General features: G+C 42.0%; 1 protein-coding gene across 2 annotated transcripts in view; it reads left to right on the top strand.

Moving 5' to 3' along the window:
* Positions 1-12,663, top strand: part of csmd1a (CUB and Sushi multiple domains 1a) — a 289,469-nt gene that overhangs the window by 9,777 nt on the left and 267,029 nt on the right. The window lies entirely within an intron of this gene.

The raw sequence follows: 12,663 nt of genomic DNA, 5'->3' as shown, positions 1-12,663 counted from the left end.
CCATTTTCTGTCACATTCTACTGGCAGTCAAAAGTACTGTAGTACTGAGACCTCACTGCCATTTTATCTGATCCTCTATTGAGTTGTGTTGAGTCATGACTGGCAATAACTGTGATTCTGGGGTTTCTGTTGAAAATCGCTCAGAATTAGTGCTTTTCACCCTCGTGATCATCATGGGTGACCACCCCTGTGATTGTGATGCTGGAGGCCTGTGATTAGACAAACCATGACATGCACGCAAGTGTGAGCCATCATAGTTTAGACCTGACATTGTCGCAAACATGAACTAGCACGGACTCCCTGAACACCTCTCTCTCAGATCCACCATTTCATGTTTATGCTCACTGCTTCTTCTGTCAGAGCTGACATTTTGAGTTATTACATCATCCGCTGAATGGCTGCTGTCACTCTGGCTGGGCCTGCTAGTTTTTGTCACCGTGGAGGATGGTGTAGATCAAGGCATCGTAACATTGTGTGTGTAGAACTTTGTTTGTGAAACAGTGTGTAATTAGTCTGGCTGTAGTACTGAGATTATAGTATTGAAATGTGCTATTTAGAAGAGCTTGTCAGTCTGAATTTTTTGGATAACCAAATCAAAAAGCAGAGTTAAATAGTTTAGTTGATGTTCATCTGATGTATTGGTAATGTCTGATATCCATGTGAATAGTTGAACGGCAGGACAGATACTGCAGGATTTGCATGAGTCTTTTTGCCGATGTGTAGGATGTCCTGCCTGGACTCCTACACTGCCTGGAAGTTTCTGCTTTGAGATGGTGTTATCTCAGCATCCATGGCAATGAGTTGCTGGCTAAAGCTAGTTAATTTGAATGCACGACTACAAACTCTTATATTGTGTATATATATATATTTATGTATTCACAGCATCGCCACTGATATCACAAAGTGCAACAATGACATAATGACACAAGGTGAAAAAGCTGAATCACCTGGCCGTGAGGTTCAGATTTCCTTACAGTCCCACTTGCTTTTTTCTAAATGCATAGTACAGTCTAAATCCATGTCCTGAGAGCGAGAGGTCGTGCTGATTGTGTTGTCAGATTGTGGGAAATGAACAGCGTGGAGTCCTTAAACCTTTACCCTTGCGTTTCACAGCACACAGCACTTCAGCCCATAGCAGCATCGGCACAAAGCTGAGATTGTGTTCACCAGATTCTAATGAGCTGCCACGGCAGAATTGATGGTTTAACACTGGCAATTTCTAAATTAAATTCACAGCTGCATGTAAATCGTCACGGCATCAAATATAAAGCGTGAGCTGGCTTATTACAAATGGCTGTGGCAAGGTTTTGGCCAAAAGATTGGCTGTCATTTGTTATAACACCACCGGTTCCCAGGAGCTAGGGTAATGATGAATGGCTTTTGTGCAAAAACGTTATCATCTATCCTAGACGTCTTCTGATTCCTGATCTTATCTTATCTTATATTAAAATAAGAGCGAAACAGGGATTACTTTGTATTCATGGTCAAATAGGGAATACATATCCAGCATTACAGTACCTTTGTTTTGGAGGCACAAATGTTTTAAAATCCAAACTGTCCAACCATCATTTGGTGGTAATCCTGTGAGTGGTAATGCTTTCTCTTGGTCGACCGGCCAGGAAGTTCACCAGCCAGAAGGAAAACATGAAATCTTACATCTTTGTCATCACAGGAAAATAAAGAGCAACCATATGAATCATCCTCTGGTACTCTGTGTGTCTGTGTGTCTGTGTGTCTGTGTTACGATACCATCAACTTAAAGAAATGGCAAACATAACATAAAGAAGAGAAATGGTGACGGTGAAATGGTAATATATTTATTGATAAATCAAGAGTTAACGGAAGAACATGGTGGCGGTGAACATAAGGAATAACAAAACTGAAAAACAAACCCTCACACAGTCTGCTTAGAAATCAAATGGGGGAAACTGAACTCCCGTTCAAACAAAAGGACAAAGGAGTGTGGTGAGTCTTCCGGGAATCTTCCTACTCTGAACTTAAACTAAGCTTAAAGCGTGCCAAAAACCCACCACCTGACACCACCAGTTCTATAGTAAACATAAAGTAAAATATTAACTTTACGCTAAACACAACCGGGTAGATCGCGTCAAACTAACGATAGCAACAAACATTGACTAAAGCAGGGCGCCAGCGGAGCACCGTGCAGCATGTCCACAGCAGAGTCCGACCGGAAGTGGAGACGGGGTGTGGCTGGAATGAAAGGGTGAGCCAGCGAGCCAGAGAGAGAGCCGGTGTGTGAGATGGGCCGCTTTTATAGGCGAAGGCCAACCCACAAACGCAGCCCAATCAGACGCCAGGTCACCTGTAGAGGGGGACAAAGAGAGCGGTAGGGAGAACAAGCGCACAATACGGCTCCCAACGTAACAGTGTGTGTGTGTGTGTGTGTGTGTGTGTGTGTGTGTGTGTGTGTGTGGTGCTAGGGCTAGGGCTAGGGAACTAATTTGCCAATGCCAGTGCTCTATCAATTTCTCCTACCCAACTGTTTCTGGTAGGCAAGTCGTAAGGTCTGCAAATAATGTCAGACATTCATAAAATCCTGCCACCAGCTGTTTCTGGGAGGCAAATCTGATAAGGCAGCAAAAAATGACAGAACACCTCCTGACCGCGGCCTTGAGCTTAACGTAATGTTGTCATTAAGTGGTATCGGTGCGTGGTATCAGAGAATTTATATGAGTACGAGTATATGAGGACAACATCAGCCTGATACCCATTACTGGTATTGGTGCGACCCTATATGGCAGTGTTTATGGTGGTCGGATTTCGGATCATAAATTACCTCAAATCTCTTGTCAGTTCCAACGGGTCCAAACAGAATTCTGGTGAAGTGTTGGTTTGTCCCCGAAAGCAGTACCCTTTTTATAGCCGGATTATGTCCTCGCATACGAGGGTGTGTATGTGGAGCACTGTTGTTTTCATGCAAATGACAACAGTCAGTGTGCAGATCCTTCACATCAGATCACTCGAGGGTTGTTGCACATTAAGATGTGTTTGACAGCCTTGTTTCATACGTACGTAATTAGGCTCGTATCACCGTAAATTACAGAAGATTTTCTATTTCCAACCAGCGTGGCACCAGTCAGTGATGGAAAGAGCCCATCTAGTTCGTCTCGCCTTTCGGCAGTGTATTACATATGTGTGAAAAGGTAAATGAAATCAAAAGAACAATATGAAATCTCTCTGTGATGATTCAACCAGTTTAGGAGAGTAAGAGGCAGGGTAGGGGTTCTTTTTGCATACAGGGATGGAAATAGTATAGTGTTCAGCTAATCTCCCTGAAAATGACTAATCCCATTAAGGCTGCGCAGTCTTCGTATCTTTGGGATGGTGGCCTAAGGGTGCTAGGCCGTGAACACGTTTACTGGTTGAGGAGTGCAACAAGAACTCCCTGGCTTGGGTGGGTGGGTGGGTGTGTGTGGGGAGGGGGACTCTCTCTCTTGCTCTGTATCTCCTTGAGGAAGCACCATAATTTTTACTGTAGTATAGATGACCTCTGAAGAAGGTTCTTAGAAGAAAATCATCAGCAACACACCTTAGAAGCTTAGACCCTGAAATCGGGGCATCTTATCGCTTATTTCCCCTCAAACGTGGAAATTATTCCACTTGACAGTTGATTAAAAGCTGCATTAGTGGCATTAGTAGCGTACAGGAAAAACAGAGAAAAAAATAACAAAGTATATCAATCACAACCTGAGGGATGACTGCCATGCATAATCTATGTTAAGGTAAATGATCATGATCTCTAACATGGCAGCTACATCGCAGAAGCTATCATACTGTGCCTTAGGGTCCTACCATGTAATATGCATCTAACTGAAAATATCTATCATTTTCAATACCAGCATTTAGCGTAGAGCAGGAAAGTATGGTTCAGTTAACTGATTCCATGTTGATAAAAAATGAATCCCAAAACAATCAAAAGCCTGTCCAACGGGGCGTGAAGGACAGGAAAATGCATCGGCCCCTATCAAATCCTGTTACCTCCAAGAGCAGAGAAAATGTAGGCCATTTAACAGCACAGTGATAAGTAGGATATAATAATGTCATGCTGTAGCCCAGCAGTACAATATAGCCACATAAAGTTGAACAATTTAATCAATAGCAGTATTTCATAGCTGGGAGCTTTCCATCTGAACCCCCTTAAAACGTTACTATAATTAACTAATTTTCCCCCGGAGTTTAGTGTAAAATACATTCTTGTACACCATAAATACTGGGTAGTAGCTGCCATATTCTGTGCTACTCTCCAATTTGTGTTGTTTATAATCACATAGCTTTGGTTACGCTAAATTAGTGACTATTTACATTTACCCCTGTGGTTGATGCGTCGGTGTCGCAAAAGAGAACCTGTTGCGAGTGGTTGCAACATACTGATAATTACATGATAGCATGCGTCTAAGTGTGGGTTTGGAATGACCTAGAACACATACTTAATTAAACTGCTCTTTAAGAGCCGAGTTGGATTAAATAAAGGGAAACAATTTATTACATTTTTTTTTTGCCTTCAGCACTATGTGAAGAATTAGCTTTTGTGACAGAATTCAAAATGGTGCTGTTGATTGTTACTACTTATTTCAAAGAGTTTAGTATGGACATTTCTGAAAGTCACAGTGTGCTCATTTATCTCTTGCACGCATGAAGTATATTGGTGAAAGATACAGGGGGGTATATGCACATTGTTCATGAATCACTGAGGCTGCTACAAGACCACTAAAATCCCCTGCTGCAGCTCCCCGAGAAGCCAGTGGAACGTCCCTCAGATCCCATCTGAATTCAAAACACTGCCAGAAAACATGCCATGAAAATCAAATCATACTCTGAGCAAACCAAAACACGCTTAGTCTAAACGTTCATTGTTTAGTCTAATTCAATGTAATCCCAAATAAATCTGCTTTCATCAAACACTCTGACAGCCACAGCCTCAGCCACAGGGACGGCAGCCACGGCCACCCCAGGTTGATTGTGCAATTGTGCAAAAGTCAGACCCCACGGGTCCGAGCTATCTGGTGTTAAATAAGCACAGGCTGGTGCTGGAAGCCCTCATTGTGCTTTGAGCAATGCTCTCATTTATTTGTAGAGTATTTCTCCGTAGGCCTCCATAATGTATTAGGGCTGTGCTTCTTCACTCTCTCCGCTACTATTATTTGATCGAATAAGTGCCCCAGGTGATTGATATGGCTCCAAGTTTTATTGTCGTGCTGGCATGTCCATAACCCCTTAGCTGTCCTCGTCTGAATCCTTCTGGACAGCCTACTGCCCTCCAGACTTGTTGCAATTTCATAATTGCTTGGCTCGAGCTTCAGTTGTGAAGGAATCCTCTCGTTGGTTGGTTTTACTTTTGCCCATCGCAGTGAGCGACGTCACAAGTTTCTGCACGGACTACTCTAAACATAAGCTGTGAGCAATGTTTGCCTTGATTCCCATTTAACAGATTTACAGAGATGACATTCAAAATAGGTCTGTCTGCTTGCAGGACAGACACTGCCTCTCAAATGGAAGCAGCACGCGAAAGCACAATCTTGCATGAAGTTAATTTTCTTTTTGCACGCGCAGTCTACCGAGCACAGTAATGGGAACAAATTTTAAATTCTCGGACTCTGATAAAAGTGCCAAGTCAATGGATAGTGGTAATAAATCCTTTCTTCTCCTAGTAATGGGGTGTCAGGCTATAACCCCAGAGATATGCCTCCATGCTCACCCATTGTGCTGCTCTGTAGTCACTAGTGTTTGAGTGCTGATGGGTTTTTATCTTGCTGTCTTAGCATGTTCGTTGAAGTGGTAGTTGCTGTTGGCAAAATGTGCACGCTTTTACCAAATCTGTGTACTGACAAAGATTGAGACCAGAATTCTGACACTAATAGTACAGCTTTTTTCTTTGGGGACCTAAGTTCTTTGAATAGGATTCAATGCTCTTTTTGTGGCATTCAAAAAATAAAAAGTAAACAAAAATGTACTTTATAACATACCATAACACACTCGGAAACATTCTGACAGGTTCCTCATACCATGCCTCCCGCTGTATCAAGGTATCATGCGTGCTGCGATTGAAAATGTCACTTACAAAAACCACACAAACTTTCTCATGGTATCCTGTCATTTTTTTCAAGGTGCAATCCGTGATACCTGTCAGAAAAAAAGTGAGTTCTGTGACATTAATAGTCATGAATAGACATAACACCTTCTGGCAGCTATTATTTCTTATTTACCACCCTGTCACTGATGTGACATAAGGATGATGTCAGCAGTTGCTCATTTATGTGATAGTCCTTGTTTTGTTCCCAGAGACTCACTGCTGTTTCCGTGGTTTCTACAGAAGGACCACACTCCTCAAAGCTGAGGCAGCCACAGCTTCGAAAGGAAACGTGCAAACCTCTTCAAAACAATTCTTACACAAATATATATATATATTTTATTTTTACATGTAGAAAGCAAACAATGATTATTCATAGTGAATCCATTATACTCTTTGATGGGGCATTGGGACAATTTTCCAGTTAAGCTGACATAAAATACATTTTGTTTGCTCGTCAGCGGTGCCAGCATTGCCTGGTTGTCAGATCACTGACTGACAGACCTTACCACAGATCGCTCTGGTAGTTCACCTCACCGCTGCCTTTTCCCTCTCTCTGCCTGCTTCTGCCAGTGGATCAGTGTCACTCCACCTCCCTCCTCACACCCTGAGGTGGAAAAATGCTGTTTTCTCTCTTTCTCCCTCTTTCTTTCTCTCCCCCTCTCTTTCTCTTCCATTGCAGTTGAATGCCGCTGAAGCTCTGTTCTGGCTGTAAGCCTCGCTTAATTGGGCAGACCACCGCCTATCACGGCTTCTCTACCGGCCGCTACTCGGCTGGCCGTGGTCAGTGTGGTGCAAGAGCCCGCTGCTGCAATCCGAGAGTAAACGGACCTGCCACAGCTCACGCCTGACAGTAGTTTTCTGGGCCGCGCCGCTGGACTCCTGACTCCTGAAGCACGCAGAAGCCGTTTATTCTAACGCCTGTCACCCTAAATAATCCTGCCTCCCATAGCTTGTTAGCACTCTGGGTTATTTTTTTTTTTTTGGTGTGTCTTTTTTAGACTACCACACTAACTGCGTGTTGTGGCGTGTTTTCAGAAAGGTCTTTTTAATTCACATGATTGCCAGATATTGACACAAACTATTTCATGCTACGATTTGATTTAGAATCGGTTTTAATTAGCTAAGAATTGCTCACTCTGGTATGCATATTTAACTATATTTTCTCAGAAGATTTTAATATGACAATGCAGATGGTTTTCTGAATTAACCATTGCACCATTATCCGTTCCCTCGATGCCAACTGCCATTAAACTGCACTGGCGAATGGTAACACAGCATGCAGATTAAATGTGCATTTTATTTCCCTCAAATTTATGAAATGTTTCACAGATTATGTATTTATGTCACAACGGCAACGCATCTGCTTAATCTCTTTAATTATGTTGACGTTGCTCACTGCAATACACACATAGGATCAGGGGGTCATGATGACTACCCTGCCCCTGGCCATGTGACTGACTGAGCATTGAGGGTAGTATTGCTGAAAGAACATGTGCGAGATCTTTAAAGCAGTGAAAGTGAACCAGGAAAGCCAAGACGATAAATAAGATATTTTCTCCATCAATGTCATGTGACACATCAAAGATCAAAGACGGCGGTAACATTACAAGGCTGAATCAAAGGGAGGTCTGATGATACCTCTGACCTTCACATTACTCCTCACGAGTCAAACGGATGGCAATTTACGTAGGAGTTGGAGTGTTCAGAATACGTGGGTGTCAACAGCCAATGATAGAGGGCCATTGTTGATTTGAGAGTCCAAAAATGGCTCATTTGAAGTGAAGGCATGGCAGCCCATATAAAAGCAGAGTGTAGAAAATGAAAATGGTGCTAAGAGTCAGGCACTGACAGACCCAGCCACATAAAAGGAGACGCAGAATAAAAGGGAATTTTAAAAGAACTATAAGCAAGCAGTTATACCAGTGGCGGTGGTGGGTGTATGTTGGGTTAGCCGGATCTGAAGTATTTTTCATCTTGAAATACACTCTTTGGCAGAGACAGGGTCAAGGTTCCCCTCTACCCCACCTCTGTCTTTTTGGCAGAGCAAATCATTATATGTTTAAATTAAAACACTCCAATGTACCCATAGGTTTGTTTTTCAGCTTTTGATTGTTTGATTGGTGAAAATGGTATGTCTTTTGTCTTAGCTGAATGTGGATGGGATGGGATGTATGATGTCACTTCTATTTAAAGGGTATATCTAATCCAGTAAGTCTTCATACTACACATCTTTATGTCTGTGAGTATTTTCAACCAAGTGAATTAGAAATCTCAGGTAATAACTGCACGTCTCATGGAAATATACAAATAAAGGGCAAATAAATCAAATAAAATAAATGCTTTACCAAACACATATGACAGGACTATTAGGTTAATATATGCCACGCTTTCACTTATTCTAGGTAAGCCACTGCCATCCATCCCTCTATCCCTCGATCGATCTATCTATCTATCTATCTATCTATCTATCTATCTATCTATCTATCTATCTATCTATCTATCTATCTATCTATCTATCTATCTATCTATCTATCTATCTATCTATCTATCTATCTATCTATCTATCTATCTATCTATCTATCTATCTATCTATCTATCTATCTGTCTATCTGTATTGCTCTGTCTGTCTGTAAGCAGTTTGTCTATCCATGCATCCATTCTTCTATCAATCAGTCCATCCATGAATGTCAACACACTCTTTCTCATTATTTATATATAGATAATTGACCCAAAATAGCAACCAGCAAAGCATTTTAGTTACCAAATCCCTCCTGGGTGTAAGTAAGTCTTGGCAGCTCAGGTCTTGGGGTGAATTAACCCAAGTTGTCTCAGAGTCTTCCGGCTGACTGTGAGGGTGTGTGTGTATGTATTTCAGCGTTCACGCAGCAAATTCATCAAATTACTCAAAGTGAAAATGATAATGCCAGCGGGGTGGGAAGGAGGCTATTCTTAGGCTGCAGTGGTGCTAACTGGTTGTGCATCTGGAGCTGATTACAGACAGATTTTTTTTTTTCTCTTTGAGCCGCTGTGTGGGTGTACATGATTTCCCTGTTACAGAGGAGGAGAGGAGGTGGAGAAAACCAATCTCAAGGAGCTAGAGATAAATCCACATTTATGTATGTCTCTAGATAAAGGACATCTATGTTTCCTTCTTTTCTGTCACTCCCTGTACCAGAGAGGATTGAGGCGGAGGAGGGTTCCCAAAGAACTATGAGGAAGACTAGAGGTCGAGGAGATTTAATCTTTAAAAAAGAATACATTAAGGAAATCTTACATTACTCTTTTTTTGTTTTGTTAAAAAAAAAGGGGATAAAAACATTTCTAAACTTAGATACGAATTAGATACTATCCATTAAATTCACCTGCATTCTCCACGCAATCATGCCTGCTGATGCTCAGGCATATGATTCCCACAGTCAGCATGCCATGAGATCATGTGCTTAGGCCGTGGGCAAAGGGTGGCGCCCTTAGTTGCTTCATTTCATATTTCATTGCACATTAGTAAATATTTTGTGTTTTTAGTTTGTGTACGACTGAAAAATGACACTCATGTGATGTAACAGCACACAATATGTTGATTGTCCTTTTTTGTTTATGTTTATAGCACAGCTGCTGTTCTTCTACTTATTTTTAATAGTCAAATTAGTAAGTGTTATTTCCCCTGAAGATGTGGCTTTTTTTTGGTGGTGGTGGTCTTGCCTATGGCGCCAGAATGCGACTGTCTCTTCCACTCTATAGCTTCCTTCTTGCTCTCTTCTTTTCGAATCTCTCTCTTTCTGCTCGAGTGCACCTGTTTCTCTTAGAGATAAGAGGAAATGCTTGTTCTAGCCAGCTCTTTAGAACCAACATGGATCCGCAGAGTTAATGAGGGTACATTTTGACAAGGTGGCTCTAGCCTAATGCCTCTCATTTTCTTCAGGCATGGCCCTTTTTAGCTGTAAGCGCCGGTTTGTCAAGAGAACTAATTTGGCTCGTCCTTTGTTTCCGAGCATTTGTTGCAGGTCCCCTGTAAGTAGACTGCATTTGATGAATGTGTTTAAGGAAAGCCAGTGAACAGAGGCACTTTAACCCAGCTAGGGCTGTTAAAAGCGGTGGCATTCCTTAACTGATTTTGAATGAAAATTGAAGAGCATATGAATTTGGTTTGTATACTCATTATCAGACTACTTCAATTGGGCTATTTGCTTCTTGATAGTAGTAGTTGGCTAAAGACCATAATGCCTGACCATCAGGGCTTTGATGAAATGCACGGCAGGATATGCCAGTAGCTGAATCTGGAGTTCCACCGACATTAGTCTCAATACCTTTCTAAATCAATCCACTCTCCTGCATTCTTGCAGCGAATGAGCAAAGCCACGACTACACAGCCATGAATGGTAAAAGAGTACAAAGAACCTTGGCGTGAGAGCAGAAATATACTGACCATTAGCGAGCACTAACATTACTTAGGATACTGGCTTCATAGAAATATGGCCTTGATGGGCATATTACATGTCGTGATAGCAGTCTTAAGGGACCTGACTTGGCTGGCCCTTTATGGATAGTATTTGGTTGTGGAGAATTCAGTGAAGTGTATGTTTTGAGCTGTCGATGGCAAAGCTCACTTGCCTTCTAATGGCAGCGCACGACTTCACCAAAGCACCACCCATCTATCTTCACGGCTCCACCCTCAACAGGGTGTTGAAACAAAAGAACGTTTCAAATGTACAAAACATGCTTAGCATTCACACCCACGCTTAAACTGAATTTCCCCACTGTTACACCTAGACATATACATCTGCTCTGCGAGACGAAGGTATCGAATGCAGGATTTACATAATTTTTTTCGCAGATATAATTTCACAGTGTATAAAATTAGGAACCTCACACAATATAGGTTTCAGGGTAAGGCTACATACGCAGCAGCTCAGTAAATGAAGGTCAACCTCTAATCTAGGCACATCAAAGCAAGTCATAGATGATAAAGTGGGCTCTTTATCAATAGCCTTCTGAACTGTCCCTGTCCTCCTGTCTCATTGATAATTATTGATTATTGACTTGTTAGTCAATTAGTTTTGTGGCAAAAATGTGGCTTGTTTATATGCAGCAGAGATTGACAGAGCTCCATCAATGAATCACTGCCTTGCCTCACTCCTGTTGGTGTGACGTAGTGCTGAACAGACAGAGCCTGCACCGTGGTGCATAGTCAGTGAACAGGCGTCAGTATGCATTGTCTTTCAGACATATTTCTGTATGCGTGCTCCCAAAAACCAATAACATGCTCACATGCTTCTTGGTACAAGATTTCTCCTCGACTCTTTCTTTCCCTCATGTGATGCTCCATCCATCTCAGTGCTACCTAGCTGTGCTCTGGAGCAGATATTCGCAGCGCACAGACAAATGCTTGTGGGACCTTTTCCAACCCACTGGAGTGTGCGAGCACATGTCTGTCTGTGGCTCTGCTGACGACCATGTACTTACTGTGTGACTGGAGGGAGGTGGTCTGCCGTCTGCAGCGCCACTCAGCCCCTTTAGGTGGAGCGAGCTGTAAATGGAGGCAGCAGGGATGACACACTGCTGCTGCTGCTGCTACTGCTGGTGCTGATGCTGCTTTTGGCCTGTAGGTAGTGTTGGAGATGATCGCCCCAACATTTTTTTGGGCATTAGTCATAGCAATGATAAGCGGAGATAATTGCATTTACCCAATAGCAGATTATTTTAACCGAAGGAACATACAAAATAATAATATAATATATAACATCATAATAGACAACAACAACAATAATGTCAATACCATTTCTACTGACACTTATACAACTACTACTTCTACTACTAGCTAATAACTAGATACTTTGAATATTAATCATTTAATCCTATAGCGGTATAGATGCTATATGCTTCATTAGAGGAAAGGAAAGGAATTGTGCTCTAGGTCATTTTTGATACTATTTTAAGCAAAGGTCACTGAGATCATTGGAGGCGCTATGGGTGTGTAAAGAGTGATTCATTTTGAAAAGTCTTCAGCGGACCATTTTTTGCCTTGCTTCACTAAATGACACTCGCTAGGCATTCTGTTCAGCTCTGAATGGTACAAAGCTCTGAAAAACTCAGGGTTTAGGAGTAGGCAATCCTCTGTGTGAGGGAGGAACTCACAAAGACAAGCCGTTTCACTGATTTACCTCATGTTTCCAGCTCATAGCTGGAGAACACTGACCTTACTGATGTGAGTAGTATCATTATAGCTTTGTGTCGTTAAACGTGATGGAAATTGTTTAAAATACACACTGTGGGACAGTAACTGATCAGACTGTAATGGTTCTGGACTGCACTGTAGGGGTACTTTACTGCCTTTCTAGTGCTTTTCTTCATTGAGAAGAATCAATACTGGCCAATGAGACTCTTACAGCGCTTCAGCCCAGAACTCAACCCGTTGCTGATCACAAATGGTATCTTGAAGGTTATCAGTGGATGTGACCCCACATATCGACAGATCTTCCCAGAACATGTTGCCTTGACAATCCTTGATCTGTTTCGGAAAAAAAAGAGCAATATCCAAATACTGGAACCAAGTAAGTAATTAAATTCTCGTGTGA

This window comes from Clupea harengus, chromosome 13 (genome assembly GCF_900700415.2).
Source record: "Clupea harengus chromosome 13, Ch_v2.0.2, whole genome shotgun sequence".
Lineage (NCBI taxonomy): Eukaryota > Metazoa > Chordata > Actinopteri > Clupeiformes > Clupeidae > Clupea > Clupea harengus.
The sequence above is the reverse complement of the archived record's forward strand: the minus strand, read 5'-3'. Positions and strand labels throughout refer to the sequence as shown.